Source organism: Choloepus didactylus, chromosome 4 (assembly GCF_015220235.1).
Source record: "Choloepus didactylus isolate mChoDid1 chromosome 4, mChoDid1.pri, whole genome shotgun sequence".
Classification (NCBI taxonomy): domain Eukaryota; kingdom Metazoa; phylum Chordata; class Mammalia; order Pilosa; family Megalonychidae; genus Choloepus; species Choloepus didactylus.
In genome coordinates, this window is record NC_051310.1 from 83,250,179 (window position 1) to 83,268,548 (window position 18,370).

The 18,370-nt window shown below is 52.2% G+C and overlaps 1 long non-coding RNA gene across 1 annotated transcript in view; it reads right to left on the reverse strand.

Moving 5' to 3' along the window:
- LOC119531575 overlaps positions 1-12,908 on the reverse strand; it is a 39,946-nt gene extending 27,038 nt beyond the window's left edge. Inside the window, exon 1 of the long non-coding RNA XR_005216344.1 lies at positions 12,776-12,908. This is a non-coding gene — a long non-coding RNA (uncharacterized LOC119531575). The remainder of the gene's footprint in view (positions 1-12,775) is intronic.
- Positions 12,909-18,370: the final 5,462 nt, after the last annotated feature.

Genomic DNA, 18,370 nt, shown 5'->3' on the forward strand with positions numbered 1-18,370 from the left:
GAGGTAGTATCAAAACGGGAAGAAAGGCATTGCCTCGCCTAGAGTTTTTCGTTTCACGATGTTTTTTGAAAACATCATTTTAGCAAAGGCCATGGTGGCAAGGCGGGAGTCCGAGTTCGTTTTCTCCGCCCCACGGGGCGGGCCTCTCCCTGCAGCCGCGGGAGGTTTCCAGCGCTGGAAATCCCTGGTTTTCCGCCCGCCGCGGGTCTGGGCCGAGAACAATCTGGGGGTGGTAACTCAGCGGAGAGATCCCTTCCACGGCAGTTTCTCTTTCCCCAGCACTCGACAAGGCCTAGGGAAGTTTTTAGAGTTTGTCTCCTGAAGAGGGCGGAGCGCACGGTGTAGGGGCTGGGATGGGTTCCCGGGTTGGGCCACCCAGCCATCGGCACCTCTTAGCTCTCCGCTTGAACTCCGCGCGTTCCCTGCGGTGGGCGGTGCCCCGCACAGCCTGAGGGTCCCTAGCCATGGAGCAGATGCGGGAGGAGGACCGGTAGCAGTGTTCTCCACGTCCTCCGAATCCCGGCCAGCGAGGCAGAGGCGTGTCAGGGCCCAGCCCGGGTTTGGCTGCCGGTGCGCTGGAGCACAGCGCTGCCCCAGACGCACGCAGGGAGCTCTGGCCCTAGCGTGGCCAAGGGCGTTTGTGTTGTTTTCGGCTTTGTTTGCTTTTAAAAACCAAGTGGAGCGGTTTCCTCTTAAGCTCGGAGAAGTCTCTGTCTGACCTGTTTGCAATTCCCGCCTGGCCCTGATTTTTTTTTTTTTTTTTTTTTTTTTTTTTTTTTTTTTTTTCCTTGTAAGCGAGAATGGGACAGCGAGATAGAGGTTACTCGCGGGAAACACCGCTGTAACCAGAGGTCGCTAACAGCCTGTGATCTGGGGCTGCCCCCCCTGGAATTCCTAGCTACGAAGTTGCATGAGCGACATCCCTGCGCCCAGCCTGGGTCTCGCCCTCCTTTCTGGTCCTTTTTTGAGAGGGAAGTGGGCAGCCGCATCATGGTTCAGTTGTGGCTTTTACCCAGGCTTCTCCCAGCTTTGCATTCCGCAAAGGGGGTTACCTCGGCACCTCCCCCATTCCACCTGAGGAGCCTCGAATCCTTCTCAAGCCAGGCTGGGGGAAATCCCGGACACTCAAGGAGTCCGCGGTGGCGTTGGTCCCAGCGGAACCTTCTCCTGGCCCGGGTGCAGTACGATCCCCAGGCGGCCAAGCGTCCCCTCCTGCCTTTCCCCGCTCCCTTCCTGTCGCCCTGCAGACCTTTCTCTCTCTGCCCTTCTCCTGGACTCCAGGAGAGGTCCCATCGCGTTCACTGCATAAAATCCAGCTTTTAAAAACCAGCTGGGATCTCAGTCCTTCGTTGGAAACCGAGGAAGAGCGAGATTGAGAACCCTGTGGATGGACTTTGTCCGAAGAGAAGGCCCCCTTCAGCTTTCATGTTTGCTGAAGTTTTGTTTGTTTGTTTGTTTGGGGGGGTGGTTGTTTTGTTTGTTTGCTTGCTTGTTTTGAGTTACACTTAGAACTTGATTTCTATCCCTTTAGGGTGGATCTGGGAAAAATATTTGGGGAAGCCGATCTGAGATTAAACAGCCCTGCAGTCCTCTGTCCGCTCTTCCTAAAATTTCCAGGGCTGGAGGTTCTTCAGCAGGAATTGGCTACCTGGGTGTCAGCTCGGGCTCTGGATGTGGGACTTGAGGGGCACTCACATTCCACTTTTCCCCAGGCCCTCCTCCCGGAATCACAAACCCGGGACGCCTGGAGCGAGTCCTGCCTCTCTGCCCGGCACCCGAAAGCTGCCACAGCTAGGGCCTGTCCTGCCCGCCTGGCGACTTGCGTGGGTCTTGCCGCCCCGCCGCAATCCCCGGGTGCCCTCCCCCCACTCCCCCACTCCCTGGCAGAGGCCAGAGGAGCCAAGGATTTGAATTTGTAAAACCAGTTAGAGCATCTCTTAAACGTTTCTCTTTCTGTCCACCTGTGGAAAAAAACACACATCGTTAATGGGTTGATTCTATAATTCAGGAAACAGGAGATATTCTTTATACACATCTCCACTTCCTCCTCAGCAGAGACCGCCTAATATAAGTCCTTCAGGGAAGTTTTCAGGAATCGAACTTCTTCTCACCTTTGTATGAGAGTTCCTGAAGACCCAACTACATTTCAGATTATTTCCCAAAATAACTTACTCATTTGTGTAAGTTAGCCAGGTAAAATTAAAACGAGCAAGGCAATATAAATTAGTGTATTTTCCCTGCTCTTTATAAAGTTTGCCAAACCAATAGAAATAAATTTCATATGATTGGCGTTTTGGCATAATTGGCAGTACTTCTGGTTGGTCCCAAGAGGTTCTCCAGCTGGTCCCCCTGACTGTCTAGCCAGTTTCTACACAGCTATTCAGCCTGGGCCCATTTCAGAGTACCTTAGTTGGATCTGTTCTCAGAAAGCCGCCTCCCCCAGGTCCTTCATTTTTTCCCCTGATGGATCAATCACAGAGACAATTGATTTCTCTATGTCCTGTTCGAACCAGAAGGCACTGACATCTCGGGGGCACTGATAGAAATATGATTGAGCATTAACTCCCATGGAAAATGAAGCAACCAGCCAATCTCCAGGTTTAGGTATTAAATTGTTGTGTGCACATATATGTGTACATGTATATTCATGTTTATGCACACAAACTTGCACACAATTGACAGTGGTGATAAATTGTCTGGAAGAATACCCACCTATAATTCAGGGACTCAAAGTGGAGGAGAAATCAATTTAATAATCTGAATAAATCAAGAGGAGAATCGAGCCTAAGTGTGTAAGAGTTCATAATTAATTATGAAATCCCAAACTCTTTTGAGTTTCCTATGTTTGATAGCAACAAATCTTTTTTCCCTCTCCCTTTTATTGGAATAAGACGTTAAATTCCTTTTAACTGGAAGGAAGTTATGAGAAAAGGTGCAATTTTCTTTCTTTTCTGACAACTCTGTCATCCAAAGGATCACAGCGATGTCAGGTGTATATCTTGGAAGGAAAAAAAGAGAGAGGGAGCGAGCTAGTGAGAGAAGCCCTGCAGCCCGTGGCCATCTTTGCATCAAAATTTTCCAGACCTCTATTTCTGATTGTGATCCCACTGATCTGAGTTTGAAATGCGAACGCAGTGAAGCCCCTAAGCCTTCAATCGTGTGAAATTTTCAAAAGATCTCTAGAAGCAATCTCAGGCTGCCTGACCCCTGACAGGCGCCGATCTTTTTATTCCTCTCTCTGCCAGCACTTCATTTGTTGCAATATCTTTCAGATTTGCACCTCCAGATGACAAACCTGAGTGTTTATTATGTGTACATGAATCGGAAATCTTCAAGCCGGCACAAAAGCACCATCTTAAACATAATATTTAATTTCCAGCCTAAGTGTCTGCTTCTTTATTTGCTTTTCATTAGCTTAAATATTTTTCCAGGTCTCCCCAGGTGTCACTTTGATATTTAGATGATTCTGTCTTTTAATCATCATTTTCCCCTTGAAAAAAATCCCCTGTCACCCATTTCTGCTGGGCTCACAGGGCCACGTCACTGCGCGGCGGCAGACGAGGACACAGAGCCGCACAGGATGTGGGAGCGCCTCTCTCGGCGGGGTGGGGGCCCGTGGAGTGACAGAGACTCTTGCTTTTGAGCCAGCGGTGAGAGCTGGGTCTAGACCAGTGACGACCCTCCCACCTCATTCCATCTTTCCTGCTTCAGCCTTTTAAAATTCCTTTTATTATTATAGATAGAAAGAAAGAAAGAAAGAGAGAGAGAGAGAGAGAGAGAAGGAAAGAAAGAAAGAAAGAAAGAAAGAAAGAAAGAGAAAGAAAGAGAAAGAAAGAGAAAGAAAAAAGCCTCCGGTGGTTTTCCAAGGTGCTGGGGAAAGCTTCAGTTGAGCTTGGGTGCCGGATTCAGGCCTTCCCACACCAATCAGTCGGGCTCTTTCTCCTTCTCCCGCACCCCCCTCCCACCGGCCTTCCTGCGGGCCCCTAAATCCTGGGGGCTGGTGGGCACTCTGAAAGGGGATGGGGGGGTGCTTCTTGGGAGAGGGCTTTGTTAAAATGCCCTCTGTCGAATAATTCTACGGACAAGACTTAGAGATGCTATCGCCCTCTCGTCCCCTATTCTCAGCCCCAAACAGAGGCTTTGATCACAGGTGGACTGAGTTGAGATAGAGACGCACCCCACTCGTGCAGACCCGGGAGGTGAACCGCTACTCTCCGCCGGCACTCCCAAGCACCGTCCGAGGTCCAGAGGTGGTGGACTGAAACCTGAACCCCCCTTCCCTCTGTGTTTGGCTGGGCAGTGTTGCTATGATTAACTTATTAAACCCCCTCGTAATTATTTTAATTTGCCTCTCAAAAATACTTTGGGTGGCGTTGCGATGTGTTTGTATTTATCCATCCCCCCCATAAAACCTGTGTTAAAACAAATGTTACTTTTCTCTCTCTGTACATAGACCCTCCCTTTTTGAAATAGACCGCAGGGACTGCCATTAGATCGAATGGCAAGTCTTTATGGAAAGTGTTTTGCATAATTACATACCAAAGCCAGAACAGTCACCTCCACATTTTATGGGTCACAAACCATCAACAATTGCCACATTATTGTCCACGAAACCTTAGTCCCTTCATTGATGGAGCGAACTCCACCGCCTAATCTAGAACGGGAGAGGATGGAAATTTCTTCTAATAAGAACCCGAGAAGATTATGTCCCCACTGACAACGTGTTTACACATAGTTATGAAGTTCAGAGGAGCGACTGGGAGAGGCAAGAAAATCGGACTAGGCCTGATTAAGAGCCGTGCATGGGTCTAATATAGATAGTGCATCAAAGGACCGGCTGAATGCCTCTCCCCTTTTCAGATCCGACCCCTTTTCCACCTTTGTGATGCAGTAATTAAGATATTCTTATTTAGACAGACAGCTTCTCTGGTAACTGAATAATATTAGCTCCTTTGATGTCAAACTTTTGACAGTTATCACACCAGCACTGGGCAATTTAGCACAAATGCCCTCCTTTAAAAAAAAAAAATAATAAGATAGAAAACCCCCATCGGCTTTGAAGAAATCTAATAAGTGTGATCCTTATCACCAAATGATCTAAATCGCAGCCGACAGGCCGCCCTGCTATAAATTACATTCGGTTGAACATAATGAAGCCGAATTTGGGTTTTAGCACATTGACGTAGTATCGGCGGAAACCAGGGCGGGAGCCCCACAATTTCCGCTCCCCTCTTTCAGAACCCCCAGACCCGATGCCCACAGCGAGAGATTGAGCCACACCCGCAGCGGCCCTTGGGCAACGCCTCCCGGGTCAGAGCGGAGGCCGGTGCCGGCAGAGCCCACCGCCCTCGCCCCAGCTCCCGGGAGTCCGGCAGGACCAGCCTCCTACTCCCGGGATGACACATCGCCTTTGCCTTGCGAGCTTGGTCGCCAAATTTGAGATTTGCCAGATGGCAGGATTATCTTCGCTTCTGTTATATTATGTGTGCGGGGGCGGGGGTGTGTGTGCTGGAGAGCAAAGGCAGGGAAGTCCGGAACCGCGCTATGGCTTTAAAATACACACACATACACACACACACACACACACACACACACACACACACACACACACACACGTTCCCTCTTTGCTCACTCCGGGGCTGCCGCCGCCTGCACACTCACTCGGAGCTCTTGGCATCGCCGGGCCGCCCCGCGGCAGGCGGCAGGCAGAGTCCCACCTACCTCTCCCCTTCCGCGCGGGTCCCCTCCCCGCATCTCCAGACCCGGGGCCTGGCGCCCAGATGCGAAGAGCCACGCGGAGGGATGAGGGGAGAGCAGAGAGCTGCCCCCAAAGTAGAAAAAGAAGGAAAGGGTTAGGAGAGTTGGAAGGGAAAGGGGCAGAGAGGGCGTTCTAGGCGGAATGGGACTGTGACGGTGACACCTGGAAGGCATTGTCCCTGCGAGCGACACCTGTCAATCTCCGCGCCGGGGTCCCGGGGCCGGGGGCGGGGAGGCCGCGGGTCTCCGCGGTGATGTCATCGCAGAGTCCCTTCCCGGCGGAGGGAGGGGAGGGCTGGGAGCCGCGCAGAGCCCTGCGGCGGCCTGGGAGACGGGTGGGGGGAGGAAAAGAAAAGAAAATAAACCGAAGTCATCCGCACTCGCCGCGAACTCTGCTCCACATTTACATGGAAATCAATAATCCAACTTTAATGCTATTTCTGATCTTGAACGACTCGTCTCGCGTTTTCATTGGGGAAAGAAGAAACCGGGTTATAGCAGCCCGCAGCCCGCAATTCTTGTGCCAGCCCTGTTACCCCAAAGCCCTGGGGTGACAGAACCCCGCTCTCAAGGCCCCGATCCTCTCTTTTCCCAGCGGTTGTTCCAAGGGCAGATTTCAGGCTTAATGAGGAAACACGTGGGAATGAGTTTTGAAAGTCTTCCGATATTGCAGGGGAAGAGGGGAGAGTTAATTAACACTGGGCTTCCCCAGCGAGTGGGACAGGTGCCTCCGCGTGGGTGGGCAGGCCAGGTCGAACTTGGGGGTGCGCTTAGGGTGGAGGGCGTGAGATCCGGAGGCCCCTGCTTTCGAGCCAGGGCGTGGGGGAGGAGAGGGGGTGTGAGAGGGAGGTGATCTGTGGTGGCCTCGACCCCAGGCTGCGGGAGGGGCTCCAGGGAGTAGCCCAAGGTCCTGGGGAAAGTGTGATCTCCCGCCTAGAGAGCCCCCACCCCCACCCCACCCACGCGCTTCTGGACTCTCGCTCTTCCTATTCTTTTCCGCCCGAGCTAATTAGCAGCCTGCCAGCGGCCTGATTTATGGAAACGCTCGGGCGGGCGGTGGAGACCTGCCGCCAGCCGAGCCCAGGCTGCCTCGGGGCAGAGTGGAGGAGTCTTCGTCTCCCCCGGCCCCCTCCGTCGAGTGTCCCTCCGCCGGGCCGGAAACTGAAAGTCGCCACTCCTCCTCTCATCCCTTCCTGGGCCCTGGTGGAGGCCCAGCGCCCCGCTCCCTCGCCACCCCAGTCTGGGGCGCGGGGAGCCCTGGCGCCAGCTGGGCGCGCGAGGGCGCGGGAGGTGCAGCCAGCCGCCGAGTCTGCGTAGCTGGAGCGGGGGAGAAGAGGAGGACGGCAGGTTCCAGTTCCAGCGGACCCCGAAGGTCCTGCCTTCCCCCGTCCCGGTCCCCAAAGAAAGGAAATCGGACCTGAAGGGGGGAGGGGGTGCTGCTCGAGTTTGGCAGCTCCCAGGCCCCGCAGAGGCGTCGCAACCAGATTGCAACCACCCGCCCAGCTTGGCCCTCTGGCTGCCTGCGACTGTCGCGGGGGTGAGCGTGGTCCTCTTCAGTTTCCCTCCGCTCTGTTTCTGCTAGGTCCCACTCTTTGAGGATGCTTTGAGTCGTACTCTCTAGCCCAAGAGTCTGAAAACTTCCAGCTGGGCAAGTGCGGGCCACAGGCCGTCTTTAGAGCCACCAGGCTGGGCACTTGCCCGAATACCCAGGCGCCATCTCCTCGCCCGCCCCGGGCTGCTCTCTGAGGTCAAGAGAGAAAGGGGGCAAGCAGGACTCCCTTCTTCCCAGATAATTCCCCAAATGGGGAGGAGATGGAGAGTAAAAGAGGTGGGAGAGGCAGGGGAGGAAGTACGCTAAGACCTGTTGCTGGTGTTCCAGCATTCTCACCCCTCTCGGGGAGGTCTTAGATGCAGTGCTTCTCCCGGAGGGAATTTGGGGCGTGGGGGGCGGTGTCTGTGCCCCGCCCCACCACTCCCCCACCCCTGAGGGTAAGGGTTGAAGAAAGAGAAACTAGAAGACTCTGAGGGTCTGGCCCCGAGGGTCTGTAACCCCGCTCAAACTTGGGATGAGGGCGGAGAGTGGAGGTTGAAGGCGAAGCCCAGCCTCGGCCCCAGGTGTCTCTGGGAAGATGACTGTCTCCCCAGACTCAGCTACCAACGAAACTGCAGTTGTGGGGAGCTGAGATCTCCAAGTGAAAATGTAAAGTTTACTTTAAAACAGCGCTCCAGTTCACTGCCTCAGAAGCCATTTCTGGAACCCCTGACTGGGGCAGATGCGGAGTAGGAACTCTGTTCCTCTCTCCGAAGACGTCTGGGCGCCCGGCCTATGGCACTGCCAGCCACCCAGCCCTCTTCATTCCCGGGGTTGCCTCCTCGCAGTTGGGGGCCATTTGATGCCACCGAAAGCCTGACAATCTCAGCTCCCTGCGCTCCATCCGAAGGGAAATTCAGTCTCCAGCTCCCCTCCTTCCTCCTCTGCCTCTGACGCCTCCATTTCTGATGGGTTAGGAAAGGGGGGCTGGGTGGGGACAGCGGGGAAAAGAGAGTCGTATAGGCCTTGGTTCTTCCCAATCGGCTGAGGGAAGGGGTTCCATACCCTCAGCCGGGTTGAGCGCCCGTCTGTGCCTGAGGTTCAGTCCCCTGGGTTGAGGCCTCTGTGTACTCTGGACTTCCGTGTGGGCTTCAGTCACCTGCCCAGACACTTTGCAGTGGCCCGACTCCCGCCAACGTCTATGCCTAAATGGACACCAGCTTCCCACCAAGATGTCCTTTTGTCCTCGCCAGGCCCCACTACTCCGACGGCTCTCACCAGCCAGACCACAGGCTACGCAGCCTGCAGTGCAAATGCTGGCGGTTAGGTGCCCAAATAATATTCTTCATTCATCTTTTTCCAAGTTGATTTATAGCAATCTACAGGTTAAAGCCTCATCTGACTTAATTACTTTTAAAAGCTGTCTATTTCACAACTGTCACTTTTCATCACTTAACTCAAATAAATACTTGAAGAAATGAATTGGAAGAGACTTTTAGATCATGTTTATAATTCTTGGTCGCCGCGTTAACATTCCTAATGATCTGACCCTGTGAGTTTCTGTAGATTCCTAAATTGGGCCGAAAATTCCTCCGTTTATGCTAGAAAACTCTAAGGGAGGTAAGGTGGCCGGAAATATCGGCTAAAAAGAGAAATGCAGCAGGCGATAAGTCCGAGACCGGGTGCCCCCGGGCTGTGGCAGCAAAGGTTCCCAGCGGCCGGCGAGGGCCCAGCCCGGGTCCCCAAGGCCACTGAGGAGAGGGCAGCTCACGGGTCAAGGGATTGAAAGAAGGCTCAGCCCCAAAGCCGCGCTGCTGTCCTTGCTCCAGTCCCACTTGCACCAAGCCGGGCTGCAAACCAACGAGGAAATTAATGCAAGCTGGAAATGCTGTTTAGTGCATCATCATTATTATTTCTATGACTGTTTCAAAAATAGTTTTAAAGGACCCCCCATGGCCCCAGGGGGAGGGGCTGGAGACTAGGGGCAAGAGGGATTTCCTCTCCCTCCTCTTGGACTCAGAGGTGGTGAGCCACCCAGGGAAGGCAAAGGTGTGGAAACGAAATCGCATGGATGGATGGGCGTTCAATAAATCGAAACAGTTCCTTCTTCAATCTTGCTGCCATTTACTCAATGTTGGGTCTTCTTGGACTGGTGTTAATCTCTCTCTCTCTCTCTCTTTCTCTCTCACCTCCCCCCACACCCCCCCACACACAGAACTAGCCTTAGAAGCCGACAGAGAAAAAAAAACATAAAAAGGAAAGGAAAGAAAAGCAGGAGAAAAAAGGGGAAAAAAACAGAAAAAGAAAGGGAAGGGAAGGGAAAGAAAGAAAGGATAAGAAAACCTAGCAAAGAGGAAAAATGCCTAGTTTGGGAGACAAAGCAATACTGAGCGCATACAATTTTCTTTATTTTTTCTAGAAAAAGAAGGAGGAAAAGAAGGAGAAACAGCAACAACAGCGAAGTCAGCTGAGCCCGGGGTGAACGGGTGGGCCACTCCCTCAGTGTGTTTGGGGCCTCAGTGTCCCCCACCTAGGCCGAGGCCCGACCCCCGCCCGCCGGCCCCGAGGCCCGGCCGGGCTCTGCAGCGCTGCGGTCGGCCCCACCCGGGTTCCCCGAGCGAGCGAACTTCGTAGACGCCGGGAGCTGCGGCCACCGCGATGCGCCCCGGCATCCCCCCGGCTGCGCTCTCCGCCGCCGCCAGCCTTCCCTGGCCGTGGCCTCGGGGCCTCGCTCAGCCCGTGGACCGCTTGACCTAGAAGGGTCTGAGTGTTCCCCGACTTTTCCCGCCGAGGCTTTAGGAACCCAGTGTTAAGGGCGCTGGGTGCCGCCGCCTCACTGCGGGAACGCCGCGGACGCACTCGGCGGCCGAAACCTGGGCGCGCTGCGGTGCCCTGGAGCGCCACCTCGCTGCAGAAACTGGAATGACGCAGCTAAGCCTTCGTGCCTTCTGCAGCCCTAATTCGCGTGTCACCCGTACTTTTCCTTAATCAAAGCCCTAAGAGAAGCCGAAACGCGCAAGGCCTTGTTCTCAGGGGTTAAGAACGATTATCTATGGCCGAAATATCCTTCAATGTCTGCATTGGGTGAAGGAAAATAGCAGGAGAAAGAGAAAAAACGTAAGTCTAAGGTACTAACACAAACTGTGACACTTCATTCGTAGAAAGGATAAAATAAATGAGAGATGTCCTCTCGGAGGCCATGGGTTCGACTGCTCTGTGTTTCGGGCCACTCACCTGTGGCCAATGCAAACATCTCCCCTGGGACGGGTGCCCATGAAACCAACCCCTCCCAACTGAGATTTCCACCGAAATCCATTCATTCCAGTCACTCCATCTGAGGGGCTCTGCCGGGTCAGTCACCAGCTTTCTGGAACTTTGTACCCTGCAACTTTTGGCTTTGCTGACAAGGAAAAAATAAAAAACAAAAACAAAAAACAAACAAAAAACCCCCACAAAATGCCACCCCAAACGTGTCCACCTATCCCTACAGTAATAGCGGCGAAACTCGAAGAACCATAAAGCGCAGCCTTCAACAGCAAGATTTACAAACTACACAGCATTTCCCTTCGAAGGCATCTGGACATTTACCCTATTTTTAAATTTTACCCAGTTGTTAATGTAAGAGCTATACCCTAATGTTTAAGTCCACATGACTATAAAATATATAGAAACTTTAATTCACTTAAATGGTGACTCTTTGCTTCAATTTATTTTCAAAGAGCATCGTCCCAGAAAAAAAAAAGTGTTATAAATGAGAACAAATTTCACAGCACAAATTTTTTCATCTGAAGACACCAATCGTTGTTTTATAAGTACAGGGTCTATTTTGTTGTCCCCTGAGGATTTGTGTGGTTTCTTTGTTTCACAGGAGTGGTACAGAACCTCTTTTCTAATGCAGTTTTGACCCCAAGTTTATTATCAACTTTTTTAAAGGAGCTTAATGGATCGCACACGTAGCTGAACTGGGGAGTGTAGGGTGGGAGTAGAGAGTGTGTGTGGTAGTGTATAAGCCCATGTATTTCCTTGGTGAAGCAAACCCAGTTTAGAGACCCTTTCTTGAAACTTGGCCCTTGCCTAAGCTGGCAGGTGAGCCCCCATGGGGGAGACAGGCGATTGTGGGAGGGCTTCTTCTCTTCCTAACCTGCCCCCCTGATTGCACATTAGGAGACTCTTGGAGCCCTTGTTCAGAAATTACAGGGCTGAGCCAGGAAAATAGCCAGGTTGGCTTTCTGGGTGCTTGTCCCTTCTCCATCATGCTAGAAAGGACTTCAGGGAGACCAAACCGGACAGTGGGCCCCAATTTCCTAGCAGAACTTACATGATGATCCCTCACTCCACTCAGTGGAGGGGGTTTTGGTTTGCTCACCTGGGGCAGTGGTGCTAACTTTGGGGAGACGGGAACTGCTGAGAGATCCTGGGAGTTGAGAAGCAATTCCTGATAGGTTGCGGGGCCCACGGAGGAGCAGGGACAAAAGCAGAGGAGAGAAGAGGGGAGAAATGGTGTCCTTGAATCTGCACACCACAGTTTAGGAGATGGAGAGTCTCTAAATTGGAAACGGTTTTCTTCTATTTCATATGCTCACACTCTCTCTTTCTCTCCCTCCCTCCTTCTCTTCGTTTCCCTTATTTCTCCCTTCTCCACCCACCCCCTATCTTCTCACACTCTGATTTTCTGTTTTTTTCCACCCAATAATGCCTGGAGACGAAAAATGATTTTTATTGCTATTACACTTCCTACCGCAAGATGCAGTGCAAGGCGGCAGAGTTTGTATTACAACTATGTCACAATGTTTCACTGATGCAAACATGTAGCCAGAGGGGGTTACTAATGACTCCTGGATTAGAGTGCGATTCAACTGGGAAAGGAGAAAAGGAGAGAGAGAGAGAGAACAGGAGAGACAGAGAAAGGGAGAAGAGGTGAATTTCATTAGAGAAAGAGGGAATCTCACCATATAATCAGGTCTAATCATCTAATCAGGATATTTTCAGATTTCAAGGTTCCCTCCTCTCTTGAGAGTGCAAGTTAGAGAGAGATTATTATCCTTTTAAAACACCACAAAGGTTTCCTTGCATGTTAATAACTATTAATTGTGTTTACAGCCGGTTAACTAAAGAACTCTCCTTTGGAAAGAATCAAACTTCGGGAAACGCTTAATATCAGATTAAAGACTTTTCTTGGAGCGGAGGCCGCTTGGAGAGAGGAGGGGACCCGGCAATTACCCAAGGGTGTGGAGAGCCCGGCGTGGCCAGTGGAGGCTCAAGCCCCCCGCCCATGGGCGTGCTCCTACATGGACACATGCTTGTGACAGCCTGACGGGGCCCTGGGTGCCCGGGCTGGGCCAAGGGGGAAAGTCCAGGCGCAGTCTGCGGCCGGGGCTCGGCCTCCACAATGTCTGCACGAAAATGTCCCTCGGGGCTCCGAACTCCCCTGTGCCCTCCCCCGGGACGAGCTCTACTTAGGGAAGAGGGAAGTTTCGCGGTTCCTACCGTGGCCCAGGCCGATCCCACCGCCCTGCGGTCCGCTTCTGCCCCCCGGGGCATGGATGGGAGGGCATTCCCTCGCGGGCTGCAGCCCTTTGAACCCCGGGAGCCCTGGGCTCCCGCCCGGACGCGCGGAGCTCGCTCGGGGCCCGGCTGCGCAGCCGAGTGTGGGTGGCGGGTGGGGTTGAAGGGGAGTGGGGGAGGCGGGAGGGAGGTGGAGGGGAGGGGGCGGGAGACGGGCGTTAAGCCTGGAAGCTTGGCTGTTTACCCAAACGATCTCCCTTTCAGGCCTGAGACGCCAATGAGGCAAGATCAAACTCCCCTTTTCGCAGTGTGTGTGTGGGGTGTGTGTGTGTGTGTGTGTGTGTGTGTGTGTGTGTGTGTCTCGGCTCCTCCAAGCGGGGCTTTGTGAATGGGGGCTCCAGGGCGAAGGCTGGGAGGGGCCAGAGGCCGACCCGGGCACCAGCGCCTCCTTCCGGGGGGTGGAAGTAGCCGATCTCAGCATAGGAAGGGGCCCTTCAGCATACGAAGGGTGACCCCCAATGCGCAGTGATCCGGAGGGAGAGAAATGAGCTTCAGGGACTCAGGCCGAGTCCGCAAAGGCCCGGCGGGGAGAAGGAACTCTTGGTCTTGTGCGGGAGGGGGAGGGATAGAGTATAACGTGAATCACACCTTCCTTCCCATCCCTTCATTTCCGATCCTTCCAAAGCCTAAATCCAGCTTCTTAAGCCACTGATTTCTTCCTGACTCTCTCGCTCGAGCTCTATTAGCTGGAAACCAGGCGAAGGTTCGGGCAATGAGGGTACAATGCAGGCCGTGGGACAGCACCGACGGGCCCGCGCCTGGGCCCCTCCTGGCGCTGCAAGTTGGTTAGAAACCCAAAGGGGAAGGATGGTCCATACTGAGAAGACGTTTGTCATTTTTAAAGGAGCCCAGACACAAGAATATCCATCAGGCTGAGAGGAGAAGAGAGGGAGGAAGGGAGCGAAGTTCTAGGAGCAGCTCCGCAGGTGATCACCCTCCGAGGTGTGGCTCCTGCAGCTGCTCCAGGGGCCATCCGGGACTCCTGGACTAGATTGTCGATTGCAAAATAACAACAACAACGGTATTATTATTATTATTACTATTATTAAGAAGAATCGGCAAGGGAGAGTCATTTTTTTTATTAAGGTAATACGATTGAAAATCTGGTTACATGGACATTGCACATATATTTAATGGCGCGACCTCTGACAACTCACTCCTCGGCCCAGGCCAATTAAAGGCTTCCCCAAAGATTAGTTTCTGGGAGAAAAAGGTGTCATTCCAATGCTTCTGATTTGGCCTTTCCCAGGTGCTTCCCCCTCCTCCCCGTCTCCCGGGTGAAGGGTTCCTTTCATTTTTTTAAACTGAGGAACCACCATCCTCCCTCCGGGATGTTCTTCTTTCGCCGGAACACCCCTCCTCTGTCGCTGACCTGGGCAGCGCACATTAGCCACCTGCTATCGCTGCTTCAGCCCTGTCTTCCGCTCACAGTGGCCCAGGCCTGGACAAATACCCTGGGGCGAAGAAACCGAGGGGCCTCGGGGTTTTCTCCGGGCCTGGCAAGGCTGTAAGGCTCTGGATCCAGGGCTCAGAGGTGACAGAAGCAGCTAGTAGACACCGAGGCCCTAGCTTGGGGACCGTAGCTCTGACGCTGTTTATCTGGGGTAAATGTGTGCGACAGAGATGCTCGCGGAGGAAACCGGATGTGCCTAACAGGATAGTAACAACAAAAAGAGCTGACATTTATTGAGCGCTTACTGCCTGCCAACTGTGGCCACACCCCCAGGGGCCTCCAAAATCTGAGGTCCGATCACCACCACCGAGGGCAGGGGTCGGAGCAGGGTGACGCGGTGGCCGCGTGGAGAGGAAGGTCAACACGTTCTTTTCACGTTCCTGCTTCTTCAAACCCTGAGAGGTGATTTACATCTCGTTGTTGGTGGTGGATGGGGTGGGGGTCCGCGGCGACCAGGCCCATGCTGTCCCGGAGCACTCGGCGCGCCGAGGCTCGTCCCCGCCGTCAGCGCCTCCTGCGGCTCAGGTCGCCGCGGCCACACCACTCCAGGCGAGGTGCGCCTCCCTCCCCGAGCCAGGGGGCGCTTGATTGACTCCGAGCCTCCGCGGCCCAGGGAAGGGGCCTCGGGCGTTCGCGGCTTGGGGCGCACCCAGGGCGGGGGCAGGGCGCGGCCCAGGCGGCCCCTCGCGGCGCTGGGGCCATTCTCCACGCCCCACCCCACAGGGGTGCTCTAGCCTCCAGCTCCGGGCCGTCAGCTCCATTCTCCGCCTCTCCCTCCCATCCCCCTTAAAGCAGGGGGTTGGGAATCGCCGGTGACCCGGAGCCGTGCCCCGCGAGGGTGGAAAAAAAGCAGGCGCTGCGCTCTGTCTGAAGACAAAAGGCCTGCGCGCTCAGGCTCCTCCAGGCCTAGCTGCTGTGAGTTTCGCACCCGCCTCCACCTACGCAGAGGAGGCGGGAGCCGGTGGAAGCAGCGTGGCAGGGGTGGCTCGGCGTAGACAGCCTTGATCCCAGAAATTGGACACCTCTGATTGCAAGGGAATAGGCCTGGCCCGGGCATCTGCTCCAAAAATATACGGTCTGCCCTCAGCACTCTCTCCAACCCCCATCCAGCCATCCCCCTATAAATGTTCCCTTTTTCCCCCCTTTGCTGGTTTTCTCCAATTCACCAAGCAGCTCGGAAACGCTCGCCCCTGATACAGACCTGTAGAGGTTACTACTGTCCCTAAAAACGACTCTGGCTTTCCTTCTCCTACTGGATTGGAGGGTCAAATCACTGACTTTAACATAAAAAAAAAAAATCTTTAAGATGTCTCTGGGTGTGAGATGTGGTTGGAGGTCGTGGGAGTCTCCTGGCTTCCCACACCCGCTCGCTGCTGCCCCTGGAAAACTCGTCTTACGGAGAAGAACTGGTCCTTTCCTGCAGCCTATCATTTCGATATTACAAATAACAACCGTTGAGTGAGAAATACCCCTGGCCTGAGAATATTGATAGATGATAGTAGCGATATTCGCCATCGATCCTTTAATAGGCAGACGTCATAAATCATGTTCAATTCTCTGACAGCACAGTACTTCACTTAATAATATAATTAAGACTAAAACTCCAGAGGTATTGGAGGCAGCGGGTATTGATAGCTTCAAAAATTGCATTCTGGATATGATGGTGGATGGGAAAAAATATAACGCCGTTTCCCCAAACTGGGATCTTCCCGATGCCCCAGTCGCCTGAGCCCCTTTTGCCTTGCCTCCTCTTACACGCAAAACACACCTCTTCTCCTCACCAGGAATCCCAGTTTCTGATAGGTCTTAGCACGGCTCTTTCTTAGAAATGGTGGTGAGGATAAAGAGAAATGGGATTGGCTTAGGTGAATTTTCTGGATTAAAAAATCCCCCCCCCCCTTTTTAAAAATGCATTCTTTCAGCTTTGAATCTGGGGTAAAAATGTTCAGAAGGCCTGAGCAAATGACGTTGTTTGGCTCTTTCAACACTATTAAGTTCCTCGATAAAATCTCCAAAATTACATATAAATAACTGATCATATGCAGGTATGTTGGTCTGCTCCCATTCCTGCAGCTTAACTGCCCAAGTACCTTCCCAGCACTGATTTTCCATTCAGGACCACAGGCCTTAGGATGAAAGTCAAACCTTCACATGAAGAGTAAAACCAGAGGGGCAGGGTCTGCTCTTTTCTTCTTGGGTAGAGCTGATTGTAAGTGCTGCTGAAATTATTTCAAGGAGTGGAATATTAATCAAATCAATCAAAGCTGACAAATGAGAAATATTTGAAAGTCACTGTAATTTACAACTTTGTTATTAGTTAAGAATCACCTGCCTTGTAACGGTAATTAATAACACTTAGAAAGGAACAATTTGGGAAGCCTCTCCCATTCTTTTTATTTTCCTCTGTCTCTTAAGAGAGGAAAGAGAGAAAGGAAGCGAATGAGTGAGACACAGAAACAGGAAAAACACTGAGTCATTTGTAAAGAGAACAAAACTGGAAAATATAAAAGCAAGGGAAAAAAAAAAGAGATTAGTCCCACGGGAGGTCATCAGGAAATAAAGAAAATGCAGGAGGAAGGAAGAATAAATCAGAAAAAATGAATTCTGTAGCCATATCTGATGAGCAGGCTAGCAAAAGGTTGAATTTCAAATGGTCCAGAAACCCCAACAAAATGAACAGTGCTGCTAAAATATCTCAAAAGTAGCTCAGCCCTGAGCCAAGGCAGGGCTCAGGGCATTGTCTGTTTTGTTGTTGTTGACAATGTATTTCTTTATAGCTTGGGAGCAGACGTGTGCAGCCTCTTCCCAAATCCCATCCCTTGGAGACCCGACTGGCTTTCATGTTTCTGGTGTTAGCGATCTTCTTGGATACAGACAATCCTCTCTCCAACCAATCTTACACTGATTATTAGATTATCTCGGCCCCATCTTTACAAAGCACACCAAAATCACGACTTGTTGAAAACTGTACTCATTTCAGTGTCTGAGCCTGAAAAACTATTTCAGTCAACAGACTTGTGAAATGCTAACGAAATTCCCAAACTTCTGCTCACTTAGGAAGAGCTGCTACTTCCCTGAACTTTTATTTGTTGGATGGGGGGATTTTTCAAGCTAGGTGGGGGGAGGGAGTGCGAAGAATGGAGGGGGAAAAACAACTTTGGCAGACTTTATCTGGTCTTTATTATAAGTCCCAGTCTTGTGTTGGTGAGCCCTAACTCGGTCTACAAAAGGTAGCAAGAGATTGGACTCGTTGGTCTCTAAATGAAAAGATTCATTTGACATAAGAGGTTAACTCAAAGTTCGTACACCATGACTAGCCTCAGAAAATGCCTCTGTCAAGTCAGCACAAAAGCAGTTCAAAGAAATCCTAGAACATACACACCGATACAGACACACTCACCCACTTAACTGCAAATGCAGTTCTCTCTTTTTGTTTGTTTTTTCTTCTGTCAGTACAAGTCCCCCAGCTTCTTTCTAGGTGGCGGGGGTGGTTGGCACACCTCCCCTCTTTACAGCTGAAATTTGCCATTTGTATCTTTTACTTTAACTAGCAGTGAATGAAAAAATGGGGGGCGGGGAGAACGTAAAGGAGAGGAGTGAACTAATTCACACAAAGCAGAACGTATTTGTAAATGAGGTGTATGAAGGAGAGAGAATGGGCTCGGGCTCCAGGGGAATAAGTCTGATGAGGATGGAGGAAGGGCTTCTAGGATAAAAATAGGCAAACCCGCTGGAAACTGATGAAATGGGTTTTCAGGTGCCTGGCAGAATGTAAAGTTGTGAGGAAGGGACCATGAGAGAGAGAAATAGAATATGCCAGAGACAGTGAGAGGGGAGCAGAGAGCAGAGAAGCGTATAGACGTATAGAGTGGACTATGGAGATGCTAATGAGGGAAAATTAACCTGCAGGTGGGGTCTGTGACCTGGGCCCTCCGTTGAATACCTGACCCGGGGAGTGCAGGCGGCTTCTCTCTCCACCAGTGAAATGAGATAATTGCTCTGAAACCAGTCCTGGTGCAGACAAGTTCTGCAACACTGTGGTGGAGAATGAGGAGCCGCTCCTT